A 13,332-nucleotide genomic window follows, 5' to 3' on the forward strand; every position below is an offset into this window, starting at 1 on the left:
TGACATTTCTTTTGTCCTTAGGTCCTCTCAGGGGTGGATGCATATGCCCTATATACAAGCTGCCTCCAGAATATAGCATAGTGCTGAAAGTGAATTACCATCTTCCCAAAGATGCTCGGGCCATGGAGTAGTGCACCAGCTTGGGTGAAGGAAGCAGATGGAAATGTGCTGTGGGCTCAGATCTTACCCTTGAAGTAAAAGGCAGGGAAGCTATGGGCTGTGATTCATCATCAGTCACAGAAAGTAGACATACTTCCCCAGGGTCAAAGCTTGATTCCTGCACATGTGGATGAGAGCCTCAGGCTTTCTCAGACCTCACTGCTGGAGTATGTTTATCAAAAAAATGTTGGTTTTCATCTTGCGTCTAATTTCTCCCAGCTTTTCTGTCTATGTCACTTTCAGGCATTAAAATATCACATCTCTCCCCTCCCTTGTACACTTCTCTGACTTAAAACAAATTTGATTTTCAGTAAATACTAAATTTGAAATATAAAATAAAATTACTTAAGAAGAGAGAAAGGCTTCTTTGAACTCTGAAAATGAGAAAAAGCTCCTTAATGGAAAGAGTTTATCATTAGTACTCCTACTTATTCAGAGAGTGTGGAACCAAATCTGGAGAGTGTGGAACCAGATCTGGAGAGTGCTAGGTGAAGTTCACTAAGTTTGCAGTTGGCTCTGTCATATTGACACTGGGAAATGTAGGTTTTGCCACTGGCTAAAGACTAAACATGCTGCTGAAATCTGAGCTTACTGCAGAAAGAGATGAACATACCCACAGATAATGGCAAAATAGATGTAAAAATAGAACAAATCCCTGTTCCAACCAGCAAAGAAAAAACAAAGAAGATTTTTCCTTTAAATATTTTTGTCTAGGAATCTACATGTTTCCTCCTAGATTTTTTAGAGTAAAAAACTGTTACACAAAAGCTTGTCAAAGACTTTGTTTGAAACATTGTGAGTTTACTGAATCCAAGGCAGAGAAACTAATTAAGTATTAGCAGCTAGTTTTTCAAAGAAATGAATCAACAAACCTTCCAAAGTCTGCATTAAGTCATTGAATAGCTCATGTGGGAAGGGACCTCTAGCTGGCCAATAATCTGCATGACGCAGGCCCTATTAGAGCAGATTCCCGTGTGCCTTGTGAAGTCAAAATACAAGTATTTCCAAGGCTGGAGATCCCGCAACATCTCCAAGTTGCTCTTTCAGTGACTGACAACTCTCATGGTGAAAAACATTCCTTACTAGATAAACCACAATAACTGTTTTTTTGCAGACTGTGTCTTCTTGCTTCTTGTGCACCACAGGATGGCTGCACCCTTTGCCTCTTCTTGTCCAGTCTGAACCAACCTATCACCCTCTGCTGCCCTGTACTCCGGTCCCAGCCATTACTAAAATCTCCTGTGGTCATCAGGTAGAATATATATTTTCTTGCTTATTATTTATGTAACCTCAATGTATTTTAGTTTTTCATCAAGAAGCCTTTGAATCACTAGAAGGCAACATTCTGGAAAGCATGAGAAGGAACGAAGAACTGCTGTTACTGCCTGGGCTCCATGTACCATCGTGCTGGCAGATGAGTTTGATCAGAGGACAGCTGGCTTTGCTGTGAATTGATATAAAATTAGTTCCACCCTTGTGGAAGCACAACTTTTATACCACCAATTCCTCAGAAGCAAATTTCTTTGCAAGGATTGTAAAAAGACACCTTTTGAAATGCTGAAGGAGTCCAGATCCTTTAGGTGAATTTCAGAAGTGCCTCATTCAAGGCCTCAGTATTCACATGACTGTTTATTATCTAAGGAAAATTACATTTAAAATGCTTTGACCAAAGAGCAGGCAGCATGTTCGAGGACGTTCAAGCATATTTTTCATTTATTAGTTCTGTTACAGTCACTCAAGCAGATGACTGTAAGAGGAGAAACTGGCTTTATAGTAAAGAAAGAGACCTACAGCAGTGACAAATTAATTCCCATCCTGTCATGACTCATGAGACAGCACTACAGTAACATTAACAAAACATCAGTTAAAGCAGTAGTAATTATTTCCATTGCTAATACTGATTCTGGCTTAACAACATTTACAGGCTTTGTTACACTGTCATAAAATAAACAGTAATATAGAAACAAACCAGATTCTTCTCTTTTGAAAGAATGGACTTACCCCCATCTCTGGCCATGACAGAATCATGCCTTGCAAAGGAAATCAGAGAGGGAGGCACGACAGCAGCTCATGAAAAATCCCAGCGATGACTTGCACAAGTTTTCAGCAATATTATATAGTTTCAGGAAGGCCATGGTCTTGTTTTTCAAGGTACACCACAGATGGAGACTGCAGTAGTAGGACACAAACAAAGCTCCATCCAGTCCAAGTCAACTGTGCATGTTTTGCTGCGTGTTGTTATAATAGCAGACTGACAAGAACTGGTGCCCCAGCAGTCGAGATATTCTTTTTCCAGTTAGACATGTCAAATTATTTAAATTCGTCATGGTTTTGTGTGCTATCGATGCCCTAGCTCTTCAGTTATGAGGAACAGCAATCCCTGCCTCAGCCTGCAGATGGATTTCCTAGTGGTTTTGTACTAGAATATTCAGGATCATCCAGACATTCCCTGACAAAGAAATTGTCATAAGAAAACAGACTGTTATATTGAAATTTCATAATAATGACCAACTCAGAGACAAAATGGCCCCAAACCAATTATCTTAATAGTTTTTATTTAATCCTTGTATTGTAGATGCCTAATATTATCCAGTTGCAAGATGTTGGTCTCTAGGACTACTGGAGGGTCTTAAGAATGCACGTTCAAAACAGAGATGCATAGCCCCCACCAAACTGTTGGTAGTTTCACATCGCAGAACAATATTTCTTAAAGGCTGTGATCCTCAACACAGGGCAAAATGAGTGTTCCCCATAAAATGCCTTCAACTAGCTCAAGCTTGACTTTTTTGGAAAAGAATGTCTTGCACTCTGGCAAGTTAATGAATATTAAATAACTTCCAAGGTCTGTTCCTGTGTGGAATAGGAGAGTGTGTGCAAAGGAAGGAGATTAACGTGTATCTCTGTCTTTGGCCAGCGCAGGGACACAGGAGGGAAATCAAATAGCAGAATTTTCCTTCCAAAATAACCTTTTGAACTTCTCACCTGCTTTTGATTTGGTAGTAGCCCCTCAAGATCATCCGCCACATTTCTTAAAATGGTCTTTAGCTCAGTAATTTGCATATCTCCACTATATTGCTTTTATGAGCTTCTGCCCCAGGAAATTCCGATATGAGGAACCACAGAAGTTTCTTGCCGAAAGGGCAAGCGCACTGGAGGTAAATAAGGTGCACAACTCCAGATATGTGCCTGAAGTGTTGCTTCATTGTGGTGCACAGGGTGAGTCGCTTCAGTCTTTGCACTTGTCATCGCCAGCGACTAAATTTTAAAGCCAAACCACAAGGGATGTTGCATTTTGTACTAATGAAGGTATTGCTCATATCAGCAAACAGATGCTGCACCACGGAATCCTATTTGCATTGCCTTTCCTCAAAATTGAATCTCCCCCGCAGATGTTTTAGTAGTCCAAATTCGGTTATATTTGAACTACCATGAATCAGACTGTCATAAAACCAAAGGGAGATTATACAAGGCCTATTCCTATGAATTATCAGTACTTTGAATCTAATAGAGGCTTTGCACATCAAAAATCTCCTGGGTATTAATCCCAAATTGCATTTTTCTTTCTAAAGCCTCACTTATTTTTCCTAGTATTTGGGGGAGTTTAACTTGGCAATGTTCAATGATCCTTATGAATTGACTTGAAAAAGGTAATGGTTTTTACATAAAATCAGACACTTCACATAATATTAAATAACAGTTATCTGAAGATTGGATAAGAACCCAATCAAATATCAGGACACTTCCCTTACAATTTTATTCACTGCCAATTCTTTATATGAGGGTCTATAGGACCAATATTCAATTTACAGAAAAACTTACGTAAGAAAAGCTTCTCTTGATGACTCCCAGTTGTAATTCAAAGCCTTTTGAAATTAATCTATATCTCTGCAAAAGAAATGGAACAGATCTTTGTCATCTGCTTCTGAACAACAACTTATCTCTTTTCTATTATTATTACTGTTGTTACTTAACTATTTTAATATGTATGTAATGAATAAAGACTTCAAAATTAAAGTGCATCAGCAGAAAAAAAATTTTTGCACCTTGACAGCCATTTTAGGACTATCCCTTTGTCCAGGTTTGCTTACTACAGGTGCTTTGTATGTGGTATATATCCTCCCATGCTGGGTAGCACTGCAGGGTTTCATACCCTAATGGCCACACTGCTGGCAGGGGGCAGTGAACCCTGGAAAATCCTGCGAGAGGCACAAGCTACTCATGCTGGCTCCCAGGCCAGCATTTAACTCTAACAGGTTTAAAATCTACTGGACTCGTTCATTGCTATTCCATCCTCCCACCCACCATTGTGTGAGATTTGTGTGATGGGTACTCTCTGTGCCCTCTGCTCCTGCTCTTTCAGGTTGCCGAGTACCACTAGGGAAACACTCTCATGCCTTAGTCCACAGCAGTCAGGGATTTTCTGGCTAGGTTTCTTATTCCACACTCCGCCTAGCATTAAAGTGGCTTCTCAGAAGGTAATTTACAGGGCAGTAGCTAATGGAGAAGCAATTATTCTGGCAAGATTTAATCACTGTCTCTTTGATTGCTTGCACAGTCAGCTGACTGCTGCTGGTGCCCAGTGGCTGATGTGGATACTTACAGATTAATGTCTCCATTCTGGAGCAAGCATTTAAAAAACATTATGAAGCCAGCACGCTGGCAGCAGACACAGACTAGCAGCACAAAAATGGTAAGAAAATCTCTAAGGATATTGTAGTTTGTGATATAACAGGCTTTCTACTGACTTGGAGAACACTTGACTGGTCCCTAGTTTCTCTGAGATCCTCAGGTTATGCTTTTATCTTGTGTACAGGAAAAAAAGGAAATATCTCCACTGTCCTCTGAGCCTTTGCTAAGAAGAAATTAAACTGATCTTTTTGCAGTGGTGTTCAGTGTGGGTTTCTAAGATCTACTTCCAGCATACCAAGTCCCTTCATCTCTCAAGGCCAGCTTCTGCTTCTCCCCACACCACATACCATCTCCACGTCTTTTAGAAGCCATGGCTTTCCCTTCTCTATCTACTGCGTCTGGCCTTGTTTCATACTTGCTTTCTTTACTGCTGCCTGTGGTAAATCCTCTCTTGCCATGTAAAATGCGTTGGCAGTAGCAGTAGTGACAGTTATACCCAATTTCATCTCTGGTTACACATTCCTGTTTCTTTCCCTCAACACTGTTATTGGTGTCAAGTGATTGCAGGATGGAGGCAAAGGAATGTTTTCCATCTTGCCTGGCCATCAGTAAAACATATGTATTGTCATAGATAGGTACTACAGCCTCAGAGAGAACAGCAGGATCATTGCCACAACACAGCAGGTTTTCGTTAGTCCTCACACCAACTTCTCTTACCTAAGCATACATGAGGTACTCTATGTGGCAGCCTAGGTACTGTTGTGCTGTAGGACAGGACTGATGAGCGTTCAGTTCTTGGCTGGCACAAAAGAAGGGTCACAGATTTTTATCAAGCCTTTAGGAGCTTGGACTGGAGCAAAACCTGTGTTTGTGATGCCTCTGAGCTCACATAAGAGAGAGGAGAGTCTAGGCATTACCACAGTTGCTCAAATACCAGTTGCAAAGAAAAGATTGTGCAATTTTGTGTTTCTGCAGGCAGCGAGCACAGATGGTTTCAGCATAGAGTGCTATATGGGCAACACCTTTGCTTTTAAGGGCAAAGTCTGATATGGAAAAGCTGCATCCATTTTCTCAGCAACTGAATATGGTGTTCTGTCTTTTGTAGCAAAGCTGTGCCTAGATGCATCATCGTTTGGCAAAGAAATTGTAATGAAGTGAACTTGCTGGAAATGTTGATACACACTTTCTGTGCTGCATGCTGCATATTTGGTCATTGTGTGACATATGGTAACAAACCAAAGATGAGTGGATCCGAGGAGGTGAATGTTCCTATTTTCCAGAAAAAAAAACCCAACATATGGAGTATGTGACATTCAGGGTAAATCTGTGCTTCTGGAATTGTTTCTAAATATGCAATTGTCCCCAGTCAAATACAGAAATTGTTTCTTCCTGTGCAAAGTGCATGGTGACATTCTGAAAGACTGGGAACTAATCCCAGGTCTGTCTGCAGTGTGATGGTGGACACCCAGGGCTCCAAGGCCATCTCCCAGCATGAGGGGCTGATGATGGGAAGAGCTCTCATCTGTGCTGCGAGAGGCTGTGAATCTGCAAGAGCTTGTGGAAATGTCAGATGCTGAGACTTTTTCTAGCTTTTGAGCCAGACTTTATGTCCCTTAAAAGCTAAGCAGTTAGCAAAGAAATAAATGTATTTCAGCCAAACCTCATGCTACACATGAATATCACCATAATGTGATGCACATTGAACAAGTTTTAGAGGAAACCAGTGCATCAGTTGAAATACAATGGGATTCATTCTCCCTAAGTAAAGCGCCTAAAACCTCAGAAGGGCCTTTGAAACTCTACACTTTGTTATGCTAGTTAATTTGTTGCTGCAGAAGTCTGTTGCTCAGGGGCTTTTCTGCTATTCAGAGAGACTTTTTCCATTGACTGGAACAGGTCTATCATGTAATTTCTGACAGCCACCATACAAAAACTGCAGCCTGGAAAAATTATGGCTGTGAATCACTCCACCAGAGCACACTACTCCTGTGTATGTGGCTTCTTGAGCCAGGTCCCAAAGCTATTGCCAGGGCTGCACAAGCTAATTTTGCTCCAATATTTCCAGCCACTGGGATTTTATCACATAATCTGATGTTCTGCTACACGTCTCAGCCCCTAGGGCTATAAGGTTATGTAAGAATCTCTGCTTTTATTACAAAATTAAGTCAATTTTCTAGTTTTTCCAGAAGAGCTTAGAAACATGACCCTTAGTAGTGCAGACAACACAAGGTTACTAACTGCCCCTAATTATTATGTTTAGGCCAACTATGATTTTTTTTAAGACCTGACTCATGATTATTGAATGCCTGAGGGACACTGGTGTATTTTAAAAAATGCAACTCTTGCTCAGTTTTTCATCTTGATTTCTTATTTCCTCAGCCCTGACAGAATTGCCTAACTCATGGATTTTTATTTCTCTGAATGTTTTGAATGCTATAGCTCTGTAATGCATTTCTGACATTCCAGAAGGAAGCCCCCAGGAGCCTCTGTCATGCATCTGTCATTGGAAATGCCTTAACAAATGTCCTACAGCATGTTTACAGTTCCAAAATTATTCTTGTCTGCAAAAAAAGTGGTTTCTAGATATATCAATTTTGGCACAATTTCCATGATGAAACTTTCTTCATGTTGCAAATTCCACAAAGGGTAGCAGGGATCTTTCTTTTTCCAATGTCTGAAAGCACAGACAACTGCAGCCAAGTACTCATGTGCACCTTGAGCCTATGTGCAGCCATCACATGTACTTTCGTGGCTGTGCAGGCGGAATTGATCCCTTCTTTTGCTGGCTTAGTATGTGGTTGCCCCAGGAGCATGTCCTCCTCGCCCTAAGGTGGGTCCTGGAAGAAAAAATATTCCTTGTTGTCTGACCCCTAACCATGCAGGTGGGTGGTATTGCCACTTGCAGTCACTGATGCAATTTTTTTCCCTGCTCATAGGAGGCAAAGAAGAGAACTGAGTACGAAGAAGACAATGCCTTCATAGAGGTGTGACACCACAGATATCGTGCTACAGCTCTGGGCTAAAGTGGACAGCTAAAATACTTCTGGAGATAAGAAGCAGGAGAGCAGAATGATTTACAGAGTGTAGCAGCTGCACATGGAACCTCTGATGTGCAGATAAGACAAACAGCTGAAGTCCAAGTGATGCTAATCAAATATGAAGTACAAATCCAGTTCTCCAGCAAGAGCAAACTGGCATAGCTCCATTATTACCAAGGGAACGATAACAATTTACACCAGCTGGAAGTCTGCAGGTGTTTTGTGGAAATTCAAGTCCATCTTGCTTTTTCTATCTTGCATCTTCAATTGTCTTATTGACACCAGCAAGAATTTAGCCCCTGGTGTCAGTGAAAGTGGGATTTCCACCCCCTGCTGCGAGAGGAGTGGGTCTTTGCACATCTCTCATGGACCATCTCCTGTGTCCCCAAATGGCTGGGGAAAAGGCATGGTGGTGATTCATGCCCTGGTGTAGGAACAGGTGGGCTCTACGGTGCAGCTGACGTCATCCCATGGAGCTACACGGCCTATCTGAACACACGTGGATGAGATTGCAGTTGAGTGGACCTGTTCTGCAAGGAGCTGAGGAGCCTGCTATAGAAAAGCCGCCTGGGCTGCTCTAGACCTGTCAGCAGGCACCGCTCAGCAGCTGTGGCACATTAAGCACAGCGTTAAGGTGGGAGAAATCCAGCCTTGTTTCTCACCCACTGTAGTTGGAGGAAACACCTCGGAGATGAATTTGACCCTCTGCTTTTTTCATTTATCCAGATGCTTCATAGCTGCCACGGATACCTATAGAAAAAAGACAGATGCTATGGAAACACCCTAGACAAAAGCTTTCCCTGGTAGCACTGACACTTAAAACTGACTAGTAGCAAATTGTTTAGAGGACTGGAGCCCAGTGCTGCTTGCCTAGTATGATGTCTGAGACAGAACTGAGCCTCAGTTACCGCTGCAAAGATGCTCAGGTACCTTACTGCTCCTAACATGGCCCTGTCTGCCAGAGACCACCCACCCACAGCTAATCTGCTGCTGGTGGTGGAAAAAGGTCCAAGGTGGAAATGTGATGAAGGAAAGACCTGAAATCCCCTCTCCATCTAAGGTGGGATGGAGGATGTGGAGAGAAGAAAGGACTACCTAGGCAAAGGTGCCACTCTAGGTGCCCTCTGGGAACAGCACCAGTTTCAGGGCTTAAAGTGAATTCTGTTCTTTACCACTCCCTCCCCAGCAGATGGATAACAAATGGTGAAGCATTTGGCCAAAAAGCAGTTTCAGTTTAGGTTTTAGTGCAATCTCTTGATCCCCATCTGCATTATCTCCTCATCAGCTGTACTACTGATCCACCATTCATCATTTGCAATATCTTAAGTGACAGAAGCACAGCATGCTGGCCAAACACTCGAGCTGAAGCATCAGGCCCACAAACTATGGACATTGCTTTTGCTTCAAACAGGTTTAATGATGCTGTGTCAACAACAGACAGACTTCAGGCCAAGTCCACTGAAGTTAAAGGACTAATCCTGTGGATGTGCCAGTGTTTTGGATCAGATCTTCTATACTCTATGTGTTTTTCAGGACTAAACCTACTCCTAAGGAAAAATACTGGACAGGGCTTATAAATGTGGAGTAGGAGAGCATAACATCTCACAGATGGTCATAAATGCCACTTGCTATGCAGAACCTTTTTTCTTACTGTCTAATCCCCTTCCCCAAGTTCATCAGACATGTACAAAATCCCATACCTATCTCCTTTCTTTCTAGGGTCTTAGGGGCTGCTGGACTCACTCCTCTCAACATCCTGTGTGCCCCACAGGCTTTTTGTAGGACTGCAAAAGCTTTGGAAGGGTGTGAGAGCACAGTTGTGCTGTTGGGACATGGAACCCTGCTGTGATTCCTGCAGAGAATGGTGCCATGGCTGCTGTTGCCCCATACGTTGTACTGGGGCCCATCATGCTTGAGGAGCTGTGCACTGCTAAGGACATTTACCTGAGGCGTGGATATTTGGTTCTGCCCTCATTTCTTGCTTCATGTCGGTCATACAGGTGCGTATCATATTACAGTGTCTGCTGTTAAATGAGTTCAGTGTGTTGGATGTGTCTTTCAGCGAAAGTCTCATCATTTGACTAAGGAGATATATCCACACATATTCATAGAATCATAGATTCACCAGGTTGGAAAGGATCCACCGGATCATCGAGTCCAACTATTCCCAACACTCCCTAAACCATGTCCCTAAGCACTTCATTCACCCATTGCTTAAACACCTCCTGGGAAGGTGACTTGACCACCTCCCTGGGCAGCCTGTTCCAGTGCCCGATGACTCTTTCCATGAAAATTTTTTTTCTGATATCCAGCCTGAACCTCCCCTGGCAGAGCTTGAGGCCATTCCCCCTTGTCCTGTTCTCTGTCACTTGGGAGAAGAGCCCAGCTCCCTCCTCTCCACAACCTCCTTTCAGGTAGTTGTAGAGAGTAATAAGGTCTCCCCTCAGCCTCCTCTTCTCGAGGCTAAACAACCCCAGCTCTCTCAGCCGCTCCTCCTAAGACTTGTTCTCCAGCCCCTTCACCAGCTTCATTGCTCTTCTCTGGACACGCTCCAGAGCCTCAACATCATTCTTGTGGTGAGGGGCCCAGAACTGAACACAGTATTCAAGGTGCGGTCTTGAACCTTGTAATATTGATGTGCTAATTGTGGTTTTTCCAAATAATAGGCAGCAGTATTTAAATAGCATCCGATGATACTGCTGTAACAGGCAGATGGTCCAAAACTCTATAGCCAAGAATGCTGCATTGAGTGAAGTTCGCACTGGGACCTGATCTCTGCAGTGCAAGACTCTCTCCCATAGAAATGACTGGGATGTCACCAAGGATTATGGCTTCAAATGAGCAGCAGGTGAACTCTTAAGAAATAAAGATCACAGGCAGCCTTCTGCTCTCACTTACACTCCATTGACGTCAGCAGGGTTGCCTGGGGTTAACTAAGAGCAGAATTTATTTTCTTGTTTTTAATGCATAAAGCTGAAGACCCCAAAATGTTTTCCAATATATAGTACAGTGTCTAAAAATGTCACCATTTACTCTTGGGCTACACACAATGCAAGCTCTTCTTCCTATCACAGTAACAGAAAAAAAAATGTCCAGAAAAATCTCATGGAGCTGTTTTGCGTGTTGCAGCATGCTGTGCATGTTTCAGTGAAATGAAAGGGGATAGGATGCCCCCGGGACTTCGAAGTTGCACACCTCCTGCAACCCATCCTGGCAACCTGCCATCGGCCGGCAGGATGTGGCAGCTCCATTTCAGGTGTCCTGTTCCATTGATAGACATGCTATTGCATGGTGCAGGTACTTTTGAAACCTGAGTGTTTCTTCATATCACGCCCATATGTTGCAGCACCTCCAAGATCCTGTTTGGCTCTAGAGAGATGCTGCGATGTTTCAGAGAAGACATAGTCATCATTGGGGAACGTATTTATAGGTCTATGATACAAACCGCTTATTAAAGCTAATTTCTGCACTGTGTAAAGGGCCACAATCCTCTACTCAAAGCCAATTGTGCTGGAAGCTGTATATTTGAAGGTGAACTGGTTGTTCGCTTGTGGCACACCTATGAACCCAGCTTCTTGGCTTTTGCTCTAAAACAGCAATCAAGTAAAACAAAAAACGACAGTAAAAAATGGAAAATGGAACATTTTTCAATCTGGCACATAAGCATCACAGCACATAGATTAATTTCATTTTGTGTTTTTCCTTGATTTTAGTTGTTACTCTTTTAAATAGATGCTGACAAGAGTTGAATTATTACGGAATTTCTGGTACAAAATAGCATAGTGCATGCATTCATGTGGTAGCTACTAATATTACTATTAGCTCAAGCTGTGGTTGAATTGACTTCTTGGTGAGAGAGAGGTTTTATGAGGTGTAGTATTCTGGGATTGAAGTTAACGTGATATGTCATATCTTTAACATTCCTGTTCTGAAGCATTTCCTCGTTCTGCAAGAAGGGATTCTGTAAGGAGATGTTCTCCTTTGCGTAGTCCCCATGACCTGGAAGTGCACATGGAGTTTCTACTTTCTCCACTTCCTTAGGGGTTTCACTTACAACTCTGCTGTAACCACTTCTAAACCTAGGTCTTGTTTCTCACTTCCTGCGTTGTGTACCATGTGGCGGAGAGCACATTTCATGTGTCAGCAGCCACCCTGGTCCTACAGACTGCACTTTTCCAATGGCAGCCAGAAGATAAAAGACTGAATCAGGGGCTGGGAGCAAGGGCGTGTGCTTGCTTGTGGCATCCCTGTTTGGGGAGACATGGGCATCTCTGACTCCTCACAGCTCAGCACAGTGATAGCATTATCTTTCCAGAGAGAAGAGGGTTATTAAGGGTGGGAACTTTCCCTGTGTTACGGTGTGGGGCTGGCTGCTGTGAGCAGTAAGGTAAAGTAGGGAGCGGGTCTCCCAGCAGAGAAATTAGTCTCATATATTATGAAAAACCAGCATTCAGCTCATCCTCTGCTCTATATACACTAATGCATAGTAAGCTAACCGCATGGCAAGGGATCTTCTTTCATTATAGTATTTACACTATTTCACTACAGTAATTTTACCTCATGACACCACATAATTTTGCCCCACCACAAAACATAGGACAGCAGATTAGGTTGGTGTTAGTCAGTCCTGGCAGATCCTGTGAGCTGAAAAATTACAGGAAAGTTTCTCTTATGGCCGGACAGTAGCAAGATATTAATGCAAATCTTAGATTTCCCAATACCCACAAAATCTCAAGAGAAGAAAAGGGAACTCTTTCAAATTGAGGCATCAAAACTCAGTTAGCGTTGATATATTAGTAGAGGATCAGAATTGGTGCAGATGGCTGAGGGCAGAGCCTAAGACAAGTCCGCCTGAAGCCCTGCAACTTAAACACAGTAAGTAGTGCATTGGGATGGGTCTGTGTTTCTTAAAAGACTTTGGAGAAAAGTCTTACCCTCATTTTGACAATTAAAAAACCCCACCCAAACGCCAAAAAATGCCTCCCTGCCCCCCCCCCCCCGCAGAGTATAGAACAGTAGCAATATAGCTTAGTCCCTCACGTGTTACACTGAATATAGCATTTGCCATTATAAACACAAGCAGCCATACCTTACTTGTCGTATGTATGTTGCAGGTTGGGTTAAATCCTTTGGAGTCAGTGGCTGTAACAGCTCCTTCTACTCAGGATTAATATAAAGAAGTGAGTTGCAATCTGTATTAAAAGAGCTGCAATGATATTTTCCTCCTCCCAAATGCTGGCACCCATAGCCGGACGTGTCCTTTCCACTCAGGAGTGTGTGCTGCATGTAGGTGCTGCTGGCAATGTGAGCAGGGACTGTGAGGACTGGTGTGCCCATCACCCTAAGGCAATTTGACCTTGATTCATTTCTGTGTAGGAAGGCACATGTGTAGGCCCAAGTGATCAAATGGGTTTCGCTGTCAAATATTTTGTGAGGGTGCCTGTATCTGAGAAGCCAGCAGCTTTGAGGAGGAAAACAGCAAGGTGCACCAGGCAAAGGATTAGCA

The sequence above is a fragment of the Cuculus canorus genome, chromosome Z (genome assembly GCF_017976375.1).
Source record: "Cuculus canorus isolate bCucCan1 chromosome Z, bCucCan1.pri, whole genome shotgun sequence".
Lineage (NCBI taxonomy): Eukaryota > Metazoa > Chordata > Aves > Cuculiformes > Cuculidae > Cuculus > Cuculus canorus.